The sequence below is a fragment of the Mobula hypostoma genome, chromosome 12 (assembly GCF_963921235.1).
Source record: "Mobula hypostoma chromosome 12, sMobHyp1.1, whole genome shotgun sequence".
NCBI classification, from domain to species: Eukaryota; Metazoa; Chordata; class Chondrichthyes; order Myliobatiformes; family Myliobatidae; genus Mobula; species Mobula hypostoma.
The window spans coordinates 86,272,166-86,289,731 of NC_086108.1; the positions used below are offsets into that span (position 1 = coordinate 86,272,166).

At 41.8% G+C, this 17,566-nt stretch overlaps 1 long non-coding RNA gene across 1 annotated transcript in view; it reads right to left on the minus strand.

Annotated features, from left to right (window-relative positions):
• The window catches only part of LOC134354555 (uncharacterized), a 28,027-nt gene extending 12,459 nt beyond the window's left edge, over positions 1–15,568 (minus strand). The window contains exon 1 of the long non-coding RNA XR_010019849.1: positions 15,551–15,568. This is a non-coding gene — a long non-coding RNA (uncharacterized LOC134354555). The remainder of the gene's footprint in view (positions 1–15,550) is intronic.
• Positions 15,569–17,566: the final 1,998 nt, after the last annotated feature.

Below are 17,566 nucleotides of genomic sequence, written 5' to 3' on the forward strand. Positions count from 1 at the left end.
CTTTACTCCACACACTTCTTTCACTGCTCTATCGCTCTGGGTCCCATCCCCCTTGCAAATTAGTTTAAATGCTCCCGAACCATGCCAGCAAACCTACCTGCAAGGATATTGCTCCCCCTTGAGTTCAGGTGCAACCCATCCAATCTGTACAGGTCCCATCTTCCCCATAATAGATCCCAATGATCCAAAAATTTAAAGGTAGTGGAACAAGATAGCAAGATAATGCAATAAACAAAATGCTAAATGGGACTGGAGCAGAGAATCTTGATGGATGCATTCCTGATGGAGTGCTGCATTGTCAGAGATGTTGTCTTTTTGCACAAGACATTAGAGGACTCCTTTACTTGCTGTGTATTGATCTCATGGCACTATTTCACAGAAGGACAAGTCAGTTACTCTTGGCTTCCCAGCTAGTTACAGAAAGACACGAGGAATAGGATTTTGTCCCTTTGAGCCTATGATAAGAGGCTTAGACGAGGATGGTAAGGACCCAAGTGCTGAAGTATCCGAGACTAGAATGAACATACGATTTCGAGACTGAAATCAGAACAGGGTGCTTGAATAAGGGTTAGACGAGAACCTGACAAGACTAGAGAAGAATCCAAATAAGACAGAAATCCTAAACACAGTGACAGAATGTGTCAGAGATGAGATGACGATTTAGCACTGAACCTGAGTTCAGGTGCTTTTTAAATATCCGCATCTTGGCGGCAAAAAAACCATGTCCATCAATTAGTAGAGCAGGTGAGAATTTTTAAAGAGACCGTGCCAGCTATCCATGCTCCAGAGAATCGAAGCGTCCAAACCCAGGAAGTTGGCATGGTTGAATGCATACCATATCAGAGCCTGCTTGGTAATTCAATAAGATCATGCTGATATTCTCAAATAGCATTTTCCAGCCATATTTCTCAATTCCTTGAATATCTAGGAACTATCTACTGCATTCCTGTTTGGATTGCAATCAGTGATTGAGTTTCACTGCCTTTTCGAATAGAGAATTGTAAAGATTCACTGCCTCTGTGTGATTATTTCTCCTCATTTCTGTCCTACATATCCACCCCTTTCCTCGGGACTGTGACATTTAGTGCTAAAGACTTTAGTCAGAAGTTTCCATCTGCTGAGCATACTATGGATTTTATACATTTCGATTTTCCTAAACTCCAGAGAGCAGGAGCCTAGTATACTAAATGTCTCTTTATACAGCATAAAAAGTTAATCCTTTCTGCAGGTAAGAAGACTAAAAGAATATGAATTACCACATGTCTAGTCTCAGTAAGCTTCATCAAGACTTATATAATTGTGGAACAATAACTTTACTGTTGTACTCAAATCTTTTTGCAAAAGAATCCAAGCTACAAATGCAAACAACAGGAATTCTGCAGATGCTGGAAATTCAAGCAACACACATAAAAGTTGCTGGTGAACGCAGCAGGCCAGGCAGCATCCCTAGGAAGAGGTGCAGTCGACGTTTCAGGCCGAGACCCTTCGTCAGGACTAACTGAAGGAAGAGTGAGTAAGGGATTTGAAAGTTGGAGGGGGAGGGGGAGATCCAAAATGATAGGAGAAGACAGGAGGGGGAGGGATGGAGCCAAGAGCTGGACAGGTGATAGGCAAAAGGGATACGAGAGGATCATGGGACAGGAGGCCCGGGGAGAAAGACAAGGGGGGCGGAACCCAGAGGATGGGCAAGGGGTATATTCAGAGGGACAGAGGGAGAAAAAGGAGAGTGAGAGAAAGAATGTGTGTTTAAAAATAAGTAACAGATGGGGTACGAGGGGGAGGTGGGGCATCAACAGAAGCTAGAGAAGTCGATGTTCATGCCATCAGGTTGGAGGCTACCCAGACGGAATATAAGGTGCTGTTTTTCCACGTCCCATTCCCATTCTGACATGTCTATCCACGGCCTCCTCTACTGTAAAGATGAAGCCACACTCAGGTTGGAGGAACAATACCTTTCAATAAGAGCATGGCTGGTCTGGCTGTGGACTCAACTCACCTATCTGCCTTTCCCCCACAAACCTTAATTCACATGCTATCCAAAAATCTATCCAACTGTGTCCAAAATATTTTTCATCATGTGCCCTCTATTGCTTCTCTAGGGAAATACTTCCACAGATGCACTACTCTGTAGAAAAAGCAGTTTCTCCTCACCTCCATCCTAAATCTATTCTAGCCTGAACCTTGAGGCTATGTTCCCTATTTCTAGTCACTCTTATCAGTGGAAACAATTTTCCTACTTCTATCTTATCCATCGCCTTCATAATTTTTTATGTTTCTATAAGATTTCCTCTCATTCTTCTGAATTCCTGTGGGTATAGCACAGATGACTCAATCTGTCTTCATAGATTAGAACTCATATCTCCGGAATCAACCTGGTGACCCTCCTCTGCACCGCCTTCAAAACAAGCATACGGTGCCTTGAAAAAGTATTCAGCCCCAATTATTGTTCACATAAATGAGTACTACAACCACTGATTTTATCAATTTAACTGAGAATTTGTATTTGTAAATCACATGCTCCTTTTGTTCAAAGTAGAGTCAAAAACTGGGCAATTATAAAGCATGAATAACTAAAAATGCAAAAGCTGAAATGTCAGAGGTTCAAAAGTATTCATCTCTCTTTGCTCAGCACTTAGTTGAACCTCCTCTCACAGCTATTATAGCTATTGAATAAGTCTCTATTAGCTTTGCACATTGTGATGGTGCAAGGTTTGCCCATTCCTCCTTGCAAAATTGGTCAAGCTGTGCCAGGTTAGTTGGAGAACGGTGGTGGACAGCAATCTGGAGATCTTGCCGGAGATGTTCGATTGGGTTAAGGTCAGGACTCTGACTGGGCCACTCAAGGACATCAATTTTCTTCATTTGAAGCCACTCCACGGTTGCTCTGGCAATGTGCATTGGGTTGTTGTCCTGATGAAAGATGAACTTTCTCCCCAGTTTAAGCTTTCTGGCAGAGGCTCTGTATTTAGTAGGTTGTTACCTGGCTGATGCACAATATTAGATTTATGCCACACATACTACTTAGTGTTGAGGCCAAGAAGTTCCACTTTAGTTTAATTCAACCACAAAACTTTCTTCCACACCTTTACAGTATATTCTAAGTGATGCATTGCAGTCTTTTTTTAGCAGTACGTGTATTTGATTTCGTTTTTTATCAACAGAGCCATTCTATCCCCTCTGCCTACCTACCTGTCCTTTCAATAAAAGATGTATCCTTTGATTTTAAGTTCCCAACTATGATCTTCTTTCAGCCATAACTCACTGATGCCCACAACATCAAAACTGTCAATCTCTTAACCGTGTTACAAGATCATGTACCTTATTCTGTACACTGTATGCATTCAAATGTAACATCTTCAGGTATGTATTCATCATCCTTTTCAATTTTCCCCCCATTGTTACATTTCACCTCATCCCACTGACTGCAATTTTGCCCTGTCATGTTCCTGTCCTTCCTCATAGTCTTACTACACACTGAATCAACTTGTATACCACCTGTCCCACCCTCAGGCTTATCACTCCGGTTCTCATCGCCCAGCCAAATTAGTTTAAACCCTCCCCAACAGCTCTAGCAAACCTTCCCACAAGGATATTAATCAGCCTCATGTTCCAGTGTAACTTGTCCTGTTTGTACATTTCATATCCTCCCCAGAAGAGATCCCAGTGATCCAGAAATCTAAGTATGGCCATAGGTGAAGGTTGCACTGACTGCTTACTCACCTTACTTCTCTTGGTGGTCACCCAAGATGGACCTGACTAATATTACAATTTTCTGCAACTTATTCCGATTATGTGCAGTAGCCCCCACCCCATACCAGTCAGTTAGAATGCTCTCTGCAGTTTATTTGTGGAAATTTTCGAATATTGTAGTTGACAAACCAAATCTTCTCAGCTCCTTATGAAGTATAGCTGCTGTCTTGTCTTCTTTATAGCTGCATCAATATATTGAGTCAAGGTTAGGTCCTCAGAGATATTGACACCCAGGAACTTGAAATTGCTTACTCTCTCCACTTCTGATCCCCGTATGATTTTTCTTATGTAATAAGAAATCCTGTTACAAAAGCAAGTGCCTTCTTGTGATAAAAAGTATAACACTAAACAGAAGGATTGGATAAGAATGACTAACTTAGTCTGTCTCAATTCTGCTCTAAATTTAAATTGTGGTTGATATGTGCCCGTAAACTGACAACGAATAATTTCCTTGGCACTTCAAAAATCCAGTTTTCTTTACCTTCAGTTTAGCTTTTTGCTAAACATTACAAGGTCTTAGATAGCAGAGATGTTTCAGGTCTAAGGCCTGAAAGCTTCTTCAATGTTGCCATCATATCTGCTTCTGCCATTTCCTTTGGTAGTGTGTTCCAATCACCTCTCACTCTCTGTATAAAATACTTGCCTTGTAAATCTCCTTTATTTTTTCCCCTCTTTCACCTTGAAGTTATGCGCTCAAATATTTGACATTTCCAGTCTGGGAAAGAGACTCTGACTACCTACCCTATCAACGTCTCTCAATTTTATATAATGCTCCTAGGTCACCCTTTGGCCTCCAACATTCCAGGGAAAGTAATCCAAGTTTTTCTAACTGCTCTTTATAGCTAAAACACTATAAATCTAGACAAAATCTTGGTAAACCTCTTCTGCACTCTCTCCAAAGCCTCCATTCACTTGCTGTCATGCAGTAACCGGAGCTGCACATGATAAGAAAAAAAAATAACTTGGGCATAGCAAAATGAGTTGTAAAATAGAAGAGAATTCCACACTCAGCAGTACTGATTTCCCTTAGTGGTTTTACCAAGGGTGAGTTAATTGGAATATTTTGTGTCAATTAATAATACTGACAATTTATTAGCACTTTTAAAGTAAATGGCAAAATGACCATAAAAGCTGAGGTAGCTTTGCGTTTATTGGTTGATTCTGGTTGACAGGTTTATTGTCTTGTTTTGCATTGATTGCTCCTGCTGTCAGTATCTTGCCTGAGCATTGGTTGCACAGCACCAATCATCTGGTTTGGAGAGGGCGGGGGAACGAAACTTCCCTTGAGCAGTAGTGCAAAGTCTGTGATATCAAATTAGCAGCCTGTTTTATACCATGCCAGATGAGCAGAAAATGGGGCAGATTGCTAAGTGGTCTGCTTATTCACCAGCACAAATTTGGCACTGTTGGTTGTGGTCCACTTCACACCCAACTGTCTTTCATTTGCACTATTTAAATGACTTTTAAGTTGGTATTTCCTTTTCTTATGCCATGTGTATCAAGTTAAAGGACATTGTCCATGAAAATTTGGTTTTGTGTTTGTGGTTCCAGAATAGAGAAATTTGGTATAGAACGAAGCAGACTAAGAGTAAAACTGAACTTCTAACACATTAATATGTTCATAGACCAAATACGTCCTCACCCGTTCTTCATTTTTGAGTAGGTGTGGATTATTGCTGAATAACGGACATAAAGCTACCGTGATATTGCTGGGCTGAAGTTAATTCAGCTTTGATCACTTTAAGATTTATAATAACTATTCAGGAAATGTGAGTTTCAATCTTTCTGTTTGGCTTAAATGTAAATCCAGGTACTAAAGCTTAAAGAACAGACTTATGTTGGAAATGTGACATTACAGCAGTTAGCCTGTATTCTTGAAAGGCCTGTGAGATTATAACAAGACAGAAAAAAACAAATATTTTTATATTTCCTGCTCCCAGGATTAAGTAGTAAATGCAGAGAGAAATTAGTTTTTGATGCTAATGCTATGGATCAGAGAGAGCAACAATATCTACTTTGCCGACCAGTGCACATTGGAATCACTGTTACACAGTTTGGAACAGGCCTTCATCACAGGTCCTTCATGCCGACATAATTGACTGCTTGCGTATGTCCATTTGCTTACATTTGGCTCATATCCTCCATACCTTTCCTATCAATATCTCTCTAAATTGTAATGCTACTCACATCGACCACTTCCACTGGCATCTCATTCCACATACTCAGAATCTTCTGTGTGAAAACTATGTCCCTCATGTTCCCACCAAGAATTTCCTCTAAGCTTAAATCTATGCCTTCTGGTTTTAGACTCCCCTACCTTGAGAACAAAACTATCTATGCCTCTCCTGACTTTATATACCCTTGTAAGGTCACCCCTCAGCCTCCTACTGAACATGCCAGGGAAAACAATCCCAGCCTTTCCAGTCTTTCCTTACAATTCACACACTCCAGTTATGGTAACACCCTTGGGAATCTCTCCTGCATCCTCTCTAACTTAATGACATCCTTCCTATAACTTGGTGCTTTGGTGTGGTCATGACCTGCAGCTATCAACACAGTAATGAACTGACTGACTTGTTGGCTCTGCCCACTGCCATTGGCTCCTGGACCGGCTTCACTCACCTTGTGGCTGTGAACTCACTTTTGGGGATGCAATCTGATGTTTACTGTTATGTGTGTTATTGGTTCGCTTTTTGATGCTTGCATGATTTGTTCTTTTTTCTCTGATGGTGGTCTTGTCATGTGGGGTTTATGTTTTCTTTCTTCTTTGTTTTGTCACTGTCATCAAGAAGACGAATCTGAAAGTTGTATACCGTACACATACTTTGACAATAAATGTACTTTGAACTTTGAACCAGAAATGCACACATTACTCTAAGCATTGTCTCACCAATATCTTATACATTGGTTTAAGTTATGTTAATAGAATTGACTAAAAGTGGAAGAGTATAATTGCATTTGATATTACAGCTTGCATTTCAGAGCTAGCCATCAAAAAACATTCTTCCCTCTTGTGATAAACTATATTGTTCATTATTATTCATTTTTAGGATGAAAGCTTCACTGGCAAGTACAAAATTGTCCACTTGTAAGTGCCAATGGAAAAGTGATGGTGAGCTACTTTCCTGAATCCTGTAGAGTATGTAAGATGAAGGTTTCCATTGCCTTTGGGAATGGAAGGGGTTCCAGGATTTAAAAAATTACAATGATGAAATATTTCCAAATCAGGACATGGTGCAGATTTAATTGAAGCCTGCAGGATGTGGTTATTTCATGTAACTGGTGCTGAGTGTTCATGGGTTTGGAAGGTGCTGTCAAAGTAGGCACTTACTGACTGGTAAAATGTATGCTTATAGAAACCCAGAGTCAGACAGCATGGAAACAAGTCCCTGGTCCTGTGTTTGGCCTACATCCCCCTGGGCCCTTACTATCCATTCACCTGTCCCAATTCTTTAAAAGGTTGTAGTTGTGCTTGATTAATCCACTTCCTCAGGCACCTCATTCCCTATACCAATCATCATCATCATCAGGTGCCGTGCCCAGTTTGAGCTTTGACTGCCATGGCCCACACACTCCTGTTTCGGGTCAAGTGGATCAATTCATTGGTATTCATTTCCAGTTCTCTGGCTGCTGTCTCCATCATCATTTGTCTTTGTCTTCTTCTTGCTTTCTTCCCTTCAATCTTTCCTATAATTACCATGCATTCTAACTCCTCTTTCCTAATTACATGTCCAATGAAGTTACATTGCCTTTTCATGATCTCATACATTATTTCTCTTTTAGTGTTTGCTCTGTTCATGACATCCTCGTTAGATATTCATCTCGTCCATGATATTCTTCGCATCTTCCTCAAAAACCACATCTCTGCTGCTTCAATTCGTTTCTTCATGTTACTAGATATTGTCCAACATTCTGAGCCATATAACATAACTGGATAAATGTAACATTTCAGTACTCTGAGTGGGTTGTCACGCCTAGTTTAGTATTGGTCAGTATACTCTTCATTCTCGTAAAGGTGTCTTTTGCCATCCCTATTCTTCTTTTGATGTCCATGTCATACCTGCCATCTGATGTCACCCGGCTTCCTAAGTAGCAAAAGTTCTGTACTTGTTTTATGTCTTCCCCATTTATTCTCAGCCTGCAGACAGGATTCTCCTTCTTTTTGGATATCACCATACATTCTGTCTTTTTGCAATTGATAGATAGACCCATTTTTGTACTTTCTTCAACAACTATATCAATTAAGTTTTGTAGTTCTTCCTCCATACTTGCAATTAACACAGGAAACACTAATCATACAAGAAAAATTTGGTCTTCACTTCTTTTTAAATCTTTCCTTTCAAGTGTTAGACTCCTAAGATAAATTTCATGGTAAAGTTTCCTTCCACTTATAAAGTAAAGTTGATAAACTACAAGAGTAAAAAGACCTTGATGGGTGTTATACACATGCCCCCAAACAGTAGCCAAGGTGTGGGATATAAATTTCAATGGGAAATAAGAAAGACATGTAGTTAAGGCAAAGTTACAATAGTTATTGGGATTTCAATATGCAGGTAAATTTAGAAAATAAGGTTGGTGCTAGATCCCAAGAGAAGGAATTTGTAGAATGCCTACAAAAATGGCTTTATAGAGCAGCTTGAGGTTGAACTCCCTAGTGGAAATGCAATTCCGGATTTGGGTATTGTGTAATGAACCAGAATTGATTAGGGAGCTTAAGGTAAAGGAACCCTTAGGAGTCAGTGATCATAATATGACAGAATTTATCCTGGTTTGAGAGGAAGATATATGAGTCTGAGAATGAGTATTACTGTAGAGTAAAGGGAATTACAGAGGCATGAAAGAGGAGCTGGCCAAAATGATAGGAAGGGGAAGCTCGCAGGGATGATAGCGGAACAATGGCTAGACTTTCTTGAAGCAATTCAGAAGGTGCATGATGGATACATTCCAAAGAAGTAGAAATATTATAAAGGGAGGATGTGGCAACCATGGCTGACAATGGGAGTGAAAAATAGCATAAAAGCAGAAGAGAGAGTATACAATATAGAAAAAAAAATAATGGGAAGTGAGAGGATTGGGAAGCTTTATAAACCAACAGAAGACAACTAGAAAAAACTTAAGGTGAGAAAAGATTAAATATGAAGCTGATAATATCAAAAAAGATACCAATTATTTTTCAGATATATAAAGAATAAAATAGAGGTGAGAGTGGATATTGGGTGGCTGGAAATTGATGCTGGAGAGGTAGTAATAGGAGGCAAAAAAAAGGCGCATGAACATATCAAATATTTTGCATCGGTATTCATTATGGAAGATACCAGCAGTATACCAGAAATTCAAGAGTGACAGGATGCAGTTGTTGTTACTAAGGAGAAGGTGTTTGGGACACTCAAAGGTCTGGAGGTAGATAAGTCACTTGGGCCAGATACACTCTAGGTTATGAAGGAGGTGGCTGAAGAGATTGTGGAGGCCTTTGTAAAGATCTTTCAAGAATTACTAGATCCTGAAATGTCTTCAGAGGACTGAGAAGTTACAAATGTCACTCCACTCTTTAAGAAGAGACAGAGGCAGCAGAAAATTAATTAAAGGTTAATTAGCCTGAGTTCAGTGGTTGGGAAGATGTTGAAGTCCATTATTAAGGATGAGGTTTTGGGATACTTGGAGGCACATGATTTTAGCCTGGTTTCCTCAAAGGGAAATTTTGCCTGATAAATCTCTTGGAATTCTTTGAGGAAATAACAGGCAGGATAGACAAAGGAGAGTCAGTGGATGTTGCTTACTTGGATTTTCAGAAGTCCGTTGACATGGTGCTGCACATGAGGCTGTTTAACAAGATAAGAGCCCATGGTATTACAGTAAATATACTAAAATGAATAGAAGATTGGCTGATTAGTAGGAATCAAAGTGTGGGAAAAAGGGGTCAAAGGAGTCTTTTCTGGTTGGCTGGGGGTGAGTAGTGGTGCTCTGCAGAGGTTGTATTGGGATCGCTTCTTATTACCTGATATTGTATGTCAACAACTTGCATGATGGAATTCATAGCTTTGTGGCCAAATTTGAAAACAATACAAAGATAGGTGGAGGGGAAGATCATGTTGAGGAAGCAGAGAATCTGCAGAAGGACATATTTATATTTTGGGGAAAGAAGGGGCAGATGGAATTAGTGTAGGGAAGTGTATGGTCATGCATTTTGGTAGAAAGAATAAATGCATAGATTATTTTCTATACAGGGAGGAAACTCCAGAATTAGAGGTGCAAAGCTACTTGGGAGTCCTTGTGCAGGATTCCCTAAATGTTAACTTGCAGGTTGTATGGGTGGTAAGGGAGGCAAGTGCCACATTGAGATTAATTTCAAGAGGACGAGAATACTAGAGGAAGGGTGTGATACTGAGGCTTTGTAAGTAGTTGGTCAGGCTGCACTTGGAGTATTGTGAGCAGTTTTGGACTCCTTATCTAAAAAATATATGTGCTGGCAATGGAGATGGTCCAGAGGAGGTTTATGAGAATGATTGCAGGAACGAAAGAGGTGCACAAGGAACGTTTGATGGCTTTGGTCCTGAACTCACTGGAGTTTTGAAAAATGAGGGAGGATTTCATTGAAACCTATCGAAAATTGAACGACCTATTTAGAGTGGATGTGGAGGGGATGTTTCCGATAGTGGGTGAGTCTAGGACTAGAGGGCACAGCCTCAGAATAGAGGGACATAGAACATAGAAGAGGACACCACAGGAATGTGCTATTCGGCCCACAATGTTGTTCTGAACCAGCTCAGAAGCATGTCTAAATCACTCAAACACTAATCTCTCCTACCTACGCCGTGTCCATATCCCTCCATCCTCTCACGTCCAAACATTTCTTAAAAGCCTCTAATTTATTGGCTCCTACTACCAAACCAGGCAGTGCATTCCAGGCATCCACTGCTCTCTGAGTAAAAAAACTTACTCCTCACATCCCCCTTGAACCTACCCACTTTCACCTTCAGTGCATGCCCTCTGGTATTTGACATTTCAACCCTGAGAAACAGATACTTTCTGTCCACTCTATCTATGCCTCTCATAATCTTGTAAACCTCTATCAGGTCTCCCCTCAGCCTCCAGCGCTCTAAAGAAAACGACCTAAGTTTGTCCAGCCTCTCATGAGAGCAGGCAGCATCCTGGTGAACCACTTCTGCACCCTCTCCATAGCCTCAGCATCCTTCCTATAGTGGGGTGACCATAACTGTACGCAGTACAATATAGATGATATGCAGGACAAGTATTTTTACTGTACATGTGACATTATTAAATCAATTTACCAATTTATACCCCACTCCATAAATATATACCATTGTACTCAACACACGCCGTTCTCATGTCCCATGGTGAATCCAAAGGTTGTGGCAACAGTTCAGTGATGGGGTGAGTGAAGTTGAGTGAACTAATTGACACCCGATTGTCAACTGGTATGGAAACACCAATGGGTTTGAATGGAAAATCCAACAAAAGGTAGTGGATTTGGCCCAGTACATCACGGGTAAAGCCCTCCCAACCACTGAGCACATCTACATGAAATGCTGTTGCAGGAAAGCAGCATCCATCATCAGAGATCCCCACCACCAGGCCATGCTCTTTTCTCGCTGCTGCCATCAGGTAGAAGGTACAAGAGCATCAGGTTCATGAATAGTTATTACCCCGCAACCATCAGACTCTTGAACAAAAGGGGATAACTACACTCACCTGCCCATCCACTGAGATGTTCCCACAACCAATGATCTCACCTTAAAGACTCTTTATCTTGTTCTCGTTATTTATTGGTATTTAATTTATATTTGCATTTGCACAGTTGTTGTCTTCTGCACTCTGGTTGATCTTTCATTGAGCTTGTTAAAGCTACTATTCTATATTTTTGCTGAGTATGCCCGCAGAGAAATGAATCTGAGGACTGTATGTGATGACATGTATGTACTCAGTATACGCTCATACTCACCCTGCACCAGTCTCCACTCCCTACAACCAGATGAGGCGTTCTTCTCTCACGGATGTGGGCCCATCCGAGCAGCTTCAGCAATGTTTGGTTAGGTTTGATCTGAGTTTCAGCCTCTGCACTGTGTTTCTGCCTTATCTCCCACAGGTTACTGGCATATAAGTATCTTCCTTGTCCTCTACATCTTTGTCAAGCATTTCATCTTCTTCATGTGAGTACGCGCAACTGGGAGGGTCAGTCCCATTCCAAGTTCCTCACCTATCCACCGCTTGCCATTCACTTCCACCTTCCACACTCCCACTGGATCCCATCCTTCCCGTTCACTTCCATCACTTGGGCCTAATGGGACCCCACCCCTTCCCATTCACTCCCACCGTCCAGACTTCCAATGGGACCCCACCCTTTCCCATTCACTCCCACTGTCCGCACTCCCTATAGGACCCTATCCCTCCCCATTCGCTCTCAAAGGGACCCCACCCACTCCCACTCTATGGAAAAGCTCTGAACTATTCAATTAAACTTTATTGATAATGCTGCTTGTACAATATGTAAACTCCTCCCAAGTGGGGGTGGCTAACTGAGTGACAGAGGAATAATGCTATTAACTACCACTACAGAGGCCAAGTCAGAGTTTGAAAGGTTCTTGATTCATTAAGGCATCAAAGGGTATAGGGAGAAGGCAGGAGAATGGGGTTGAGATGGATATTAAATCAGCCATGATGGAATAACAGATCAGACTCCATGAGCTGAGTGGCCTAATTCTGCTCCTGTTTCTTTTGGTGTATTTTAATTTTGTTTGATTAGCGACTTTAATACTTAAATCATTACACATACCTACGGACCACACATCATTTAAAGTAAACAGCTTAATTTATTGCAACCCTCTGTCACTTTTGCAACCACTCTAAGAATAGCCAATAGCCAATGCGTTCATCTTCTCAGTGAAAGCAACATTCAGCTCTTTGAAATGATATGCCCAGATGGTTAAAGCCTTGGCACGGTTTTAGTGGTTATTATGCTGGATTGTCCTGGAGTCAGGCCTCAATCCACAACACATGACAGAAAGCTGAATCAGGAATTCCATTTGGAACACTGCTGGCTATCATTCAGCACTATTTGGCTATTTTATGATGAAGATTGAACTGCATCACTCAAATTGGGAGATCGTTTTGCTGAACACCTACGCTCTGTCCGCCAGAGAAAGCAGGATCTCCCAGTGGCCACACATTTTAATTCCACATCCCATTCCCATTCTGACATGTCTATCCACGGCCTCCTCTACTGTAAAGATGAAGCCACACTCAGGTTGGAAGAACAACACCTTATATTCCGTCTGGGTAGCCTCCAACCTGATGGCATGAACGTTGACTTCTCTAACTTTCGCTAATGCCCCACCTCCCCCTCATACCCCAACCATTATTTATTTATATACACACGTTCTTTCTCTCTCTCTCTCCTTTTTCTCTCTCTGTCCCTCTGACTATACCTCTTGCCCATCCTCTGAGTTTTTTTATTCCCCCCTCCCACTTTTCTTTCTCCCTGGGCCTCCTGTCCCATGATCCGCTCGTATCCCCTTTGCCAATCATCTGTCCAGCTCTTGGCTCCATCCCTCCCCCTCCTATCTTCTCCTATCATTTTGGATCTCCCCCTCCCCCTCCAACTTTCAAATCCCTTACTCACTCTTCCTTCAGTTAGTCCTGACGAGAGGTCTCGGCCTGAAACGTCGACTGTACCCCTTCCTAGAGATGCTGCCTGGCCTGCTGCGTTCACCAGCAACTTTGATTTGTGTTACTTTTTTTCCTTTTATGGTTCTATGTGTCAGATTTCATTGGCTGTTGATAATTGGTAATTGTTTCATTATTTTTATATGCAGTGAGTTACAGTGAAAATATTTGCTTTGCATGCCATTTATACAGACATTTTGACCACATTGTATGTTGAGGTAGTATAAGGAAAAAGCAATAACTGAATGCAGAGTAATATACCAGGTTGGGTTCTGAAAGACTCCGCAGCCCAACTAACTGAGTTCAACATCTGTCTGTAACAGTCCATTGTCCCCTCAGTTTTCAAGGCAGCAACCATCATTCCAGTGCCAAAGAAAGAGACAGTAACCTGCCTAAATGACTATCGTCTGGTGGCATTAACATCAACCATGATGAAAGACTTTGAGTGGCTGATCATGGAGCATATTAAAGCCTTACTCCCAGCTATATTGGACTGATTCCGCTTCGCTTATCACTCAAGTCCATCCACTGATGATGCAATAACCTCTGTCCCATCCCACCTGGAAAATGGGGTCTTATATGCCTGACTGCTGCTTATAAACCAGAGTTTGGTGTTTACACCATCATTCCCCCCCGCCCAAAACTGGTGGGGAAACTGTCTTCACAAACAGAAGAAAATCTGCCGATGCTGGACGACCGAGCAAAACGCACAAAATACTGGAGAAATTCAGCAGGCCAGGCAGCATCTAAAAAAAAGAGTACAGTCGACATTTTGGGCTGAAACACTTCGGCAGGACTAGCTTCTGTTATTGCTTTTCCCAATCCCGCTGAAGGGTTTCAGCCTGAAATGTCGACTGTACTCTTTTTTTAAGTGCTGCCTGGCCTGCTAAGTTCCTCCAGCATTTTGTGTGTGTTGCTGGGTAACTGTCCTCTCTGGGTCTCAACACCTCCCTCTGCAAATGGATACAGACTTCCTAGCAGACTTCCTTGTGGGCAACAACGTCTCTAGTCTCATTACACAGTCGCTCCCCAAGGCTGTGTCCTCAGCCCGTTGCTGTTCACACTGCTGACACCTGACTGCATTACAGGATTCAGCTCAAACCATGTCTTCAAGTTTGCAACACAACACTGGTTGGCCTAATCCAGAACCTTGATGAGACGGAGTACAGAAAGGAAGTAGAGTGGCTGCTGGATTGGTGCGAGAAGAACAGCCTAAGCCTGGAAGTGGACAAGGCCAAGGAAATCACTGTGGAGGTCAGGAAGGTGCAGACAAACCATCCCCCTCTTCGAATACACGGCTCCTCTATAGGGAGAGTTAAGTGCACCAAGTTCCTGGGAGTTCACATCATGGATGACTTCACCTGGTCCCTTAATATCATCTCCCTGAACAAGAAGGCACAGCAGAGCCTTCACACATTCGTCAGGAGTGCTGCATATGCAGCACCCTTAGAATTATTAAGGATCCCACCCATCCATCCATTATCCTCTTTGACTTTCTACCATCAGGCAGGAGACATAAAAACATGAATGGTCATGATTGGAAACTTGTTTCTTCCCTCAGGCCATTAGGCTGCTGGCCTCCCTGCCATATCATATCCAAAATGTCACTGGTTAATCTGTTCGATACATTACAATATTTAATTAATGCACTTTAGTTTGTTATTGATGTGTGATTTATCTGTAGATTTTACCCTTACCTTCATAAGCTATTGTGTGTTATGTGCACGACTGTGCTTTACACCCTGGTTTGGGAAACATCTATTTCTATATACAATATATGGTTATATACATTATATACATGCATTTAGTTAAATGACAATAAACTCGACATGACATAGAGTTGCAGTTGCAAAAAGCAAGCAGTGCAGGGAGACAACAAGGTACAAGATCATGATGAGTTAGATTGTGAGGTCAAGAGACCACCTGATCATACAAGAGGGCTGTTCAGAGCATCAGGATAAAAGCTCAAATCTAAGTTCAACTTTAATTATCATTGAACCATACATGAATACCCATGAATACAGCTGAATGAATCAGCGATCCTCCGAGACTAAGGTGCAATGCACAGTACCAACAGCCATACACAACACAAGGCACCATAGCAACCCCCCCTCGATACCTTTCTCATCCATGTACCTATCCAAGCTTCCCTTAAATGTTAACATTTGAACCTGCAGCCATCACTTCTGCTGGCAGCTTGTTCCACAGTCGCACCACCTTCCGAGCAAAGAAGTTACTGTCAGATTTCCTTTAAATATTCGCCCCCTTCCTTCCGAGAGGCAGCCAGTGAAAATGATCAACGTAGCAGTCCGCAGAGGAAACAAAACAATAAACAGCACTCTTTCAGATGTCAAAGATGTACAGTACATCATATGCTAGTTCAAAGGGAAATGCCTGGCTAACACAAAACTGCACTGGGTGAATTGCAATTGTATCCATGGGACCCCAGTGTGCTGTAGAAAATAATATTAAGCACGGTAGAACAATATTACTTGAAAGAAATGTTTCGATCCTGATGGAGGTGATTCTATATGTGAATGTGAATGTGACTGGGTATAAGTGAATGTGCATGTGGGTATACTGGGTATAAGTGAATGTGAGTGTGACTGGGTATAAGTGAGTGTGAGTGTGACTGGGTATAAGAGAATGTGAATGTGGGTATACTGGGTATAAGTGAATGTGCATGTGGGTATACTGGGTATAAGTGAATGTGAGTGTGACTGGGTATAAGTGAGTGTGAGTGTGACTGGGTATAAGAGAATGTGCATGTGGGTATACTGGGTATAAGTGAATGTGAGTGTGACTGGGTATAAGTGAGTGTGAGTGTGACTGGGTATAAGAGAATGTGAGTGTGACTGGGTATAAGAGAATGTGAATGTGGGTATACTGGGTATAAGTGAATGTGCATGTGGGTATACTGGGTATAAGTGAATGTGAGTGTGACTGGGTATAAGTGAGTGTGAGTGTGACTGGGTATAAGAGAATGTGCATGTGGGTATACTGGGTATAAGTGAATGTGAGTGTGACTGGGTATAAGTGAGTGTGAGTGTGACTGGGTATAAGAGAATGTGAGTGTGACTGGGTATAAGAGAATGTGAATGTGGGTATACTGGGTATAAGTGAATGTGCATGTGGGTATACTGGGTATAAGTGAATGTGAGTGTGACTGGGTATAAGTGAGTGTGAGTGTGACTGGGTATAAGAGAATGTGCATGTGGGTATACTGGGTATAAGTGAATGTGAGTGTGACTGGGTATAAGTGAGTGTGAGTGTGACTGGGTATAAGAGAATGTGAATGTGGGTATACTGGGTATAAGTGAGTGTGAGTGTGACTGGGTATAAGTGAATGTGAGTGTGACTGGGTATAAGAGAATGTGAATGTGGGTATACTGGGTATAAGTGAGTGTGAGTGTGACTGGGTATAAGTGAATGTGAGTGTGACTGGGTATAAGTGAGTGTGAGTGTGACTGGGTATAAGTGAATGTGAGTGTGACTGGGTATAAGTGAGTGTGAGTGTGACTGGGTATAAGCGAATGTGAGTGTGACTGGGTATAAGTGAATGTGAGTGTGACTGGGTATAAGTGAATGTGAGTGTGACTGGGTATAAGAGAATGTGAATGTGGGTATACTGGGTATAAGTGGGTGTGAGTGTGACTGGGTATAAGTGAATGTGAGTGTGACTGGGTATAAGAGAATGTGAATGTGGGTATACTGGGTATAAGTGAGTGTGAGTGTGACTGGGTATAAGTGAGTGTGAGTGTGACTGGGTATAAGTGAGTGTGAGTGTGACTGGGTATAAGTGAATGTGAGTGTGACTGGGTATAAGAGAATGTGAATGTGGGTATACTTGGTATAAGTGAATGTGAGTGTGACTGGGTATAAGTGAGTGTGAGTGTGACTGGGTATAAGTGAGTGTGAGTGTGACTGGGTATAAGCGAATGTGAGTGTGACTGGGTATAAGTGAATGTGAGTGTGACTGGGTATAAGGGAATGTGAATGTGGGTATACTTGGTATAAGTGAATGTGAGTGTGACTGGGTATAAGTGAGTGTGAGTGTGACTGGGTATAAGTGAATGTGAGTGTGACTGGGTACAAGTGAATGTGAGTGTGACTGGGTATAAGTGAATGTGAATGT